This window comes from Mandrillus leucophaeus, unplaced genomic scaffold (genome assembly GCF_000951045.1).
Source record: "Mandrillus leucophaeus isolate KB7577 unplaced genomic scaffold, Mleu.le_1.0 Scaffold1437, whole genome shotgun sequence".
Lineage (NCBI taxonomy): Eukaryota > Metazoa > Chordata > Mammalia > Primates > Cercopithecidae > Mandrillus > Mandrillus leucophaeus.
Window position 1 is genome coordinate 54,432 of NW_012101407.1, and position 2,107 is coordinate 56,538.

The following is a 2,107-nucleotide window of genomic DNA, read 5'->3' on the forward strand; positions in this document are numbered from 1 at the left end:
GCCCCAATTAAAAAACAGAGTGGCAAGCTGAATAAGGAATCAAGATCTAATGGTATGCAGTAATCGAGATGCCTGTCTCAAATAAGCTCAAAATAAAGGGAAAAAGAAAAATCTACCAAGCAAATATATAACAGAAAAAAGTAGGGGTTGCAATCCTAGTTGCTGGCAAAACAGACTTTAAATCAACATAGATTTTTTTAAAAAAAGACAAAGAAGGGCATAGTAAAGGTCTATATATACACCCAACACAAAAGCACCCAGATTATAAAGCAAGTTCTTAGAGACCCTCCAAGATGTTAAGTTAAATGTTCTTCAATGGTCATTACCTTTATACTGCATTTGTTCAGTATTAAGCCTCTGATATTGAACACAGTATGAGGACTTGTTAAAGGCTTTTCCACATTTTAAACCCTTGTGGAGCTTCTTTCTAGTATGAATTTTCTGATGTCTAATGAGGTGTGAGAATGAGCAAATTGCTTTACCACATTCTTCACATTTGTACGGTTTCTTTCCACTGTGAAATCTCTTATAATTAGTAAGGTCTTAGAAGCACTTAAAGGTTTTGCCACATTCTTCACATTTGTAATGTGTCTTTTTCATATGAATTATCTTGTGTTAATAAGGGTTGAGGAGTGGGTAAAGGCTTTGCCACATTCTTCACAGATGTAGGGTTTCTCTCCAGCATGAATACCCTTATGTTTACTAAGGGCCAAGAACCATGTAAAATCTTTTCCACATTCATTACATTTGAAGGGTTTCTCTCCAGTATGAATTATCTTATGTTTAGTAAGGTCTGAGAACCACCTACAGGCTTTGTTACATTCTTCACATGTGTAGAGTTTCTCTCCAGTGTGAATTCTCTTATGATTGGTAGTATTTGAGAAGCACTTGAAGGCTTTGTCACATTCTTCACATTCGTAGGGTCTGTCTCCAGGATGAAGTCTCCTCTGTCTAATAAGCGTTGAGGAGAGGGTAAAGTTTTGCCACATTTTTCACATTTGTAGGGTTTCTCTCCAGGATGAACTCTCTTATGTTCAGTTACATTTGAGAAATTTGTAAAGGCTTTGCCATATCCTTCACATTTGTAGCATCACTCTGCAGAATTAATTCTCTTCTGTAGAGTAAAATCTGAGAACAACCTACAGTCTTTGCCGCATTCTTCATATTTGTAGCATTTCTCTCTGCTAAAAATTTTCTTTCATTCAGTGAAAGTTGAGCACAACTCAAAAACTTTGACATATTTATTACATTTATAGGTTTTGTTATGGGTAGTTGACAAATATTGAGGAAGGCCATTATAACTTTTCTGTCTCTTGCAATTACTCACGCTCTGGTAGTCATTCCATATTTTATCAGAATCACTTTTTGAAATGAATCTTTTATGTCATGCTCCAGCAATATCTTTGCAGTAAAATGAAAAAAAGCCAACCGAAGAAAAAAACATAACAAAATTTCTCCCTCATTGGACTCAGGTGAATACACTTTACACGTATATAATTATACAAAGCATATGAGGAAGCTAACAATAAAATACCACAGGCTCTAATTCCTTTATAGACATATAAACCTAACAGAAATATATGGAAAACAATGCCTTTGTGAAAAGTCAAAGAACCAGATAAGCATTTGCAGGACCCTAAGTGAGCAAAATGCCAAGAACCACATAGTAGTGTATTATAAGTGTTTCATATTTACCCTCCACAGCCATTCTTTATCCTATGATGACTTTAAATGCATGGCAGCAGGTGCCTGTAATCCCAGCTACTTGGGAGGCTAAGGCAGGAGAATCGCTTGAACTTGGGAGGTGGGTGTTGCTGTGAGCCAAGATCATGCCATTGTACTCCAGCCTGGGCAACAAGAGTAAAACTCTAACTCAAAATAAAAAAAAGAAGAAAGAAAAAAAATTCAGAATCTTTTTTAACTAAAAAATACACAAATCCTGAGACAATGCCCATAGAACAGGCTTGAGAGACTCCAAGAATCTCTACCCTAAAAAGTTGGTATCATATTCCCACAGACAAAAGCCACTTAATAAAGATTTTGATATGTGGCTTTTTATTACACAAATTGCAACCTAAGATTACAACATATACAAAACATAAAGAAA

The 2,107-nt window shown here is 35.6% G+C and overlaps 1 pseudogene; it reads right to left on the minus strand.

The window, feature by feature from the left end:
• Positions 1–312: 312 nt before the first annotated feature.
• LOC105535264 lies at positions 313–1,708 on the minus strand (annotated as a pseudogene).
• Between the last annotated feature and the right edge of the window lie 399 nt (positions 1,709–2,107).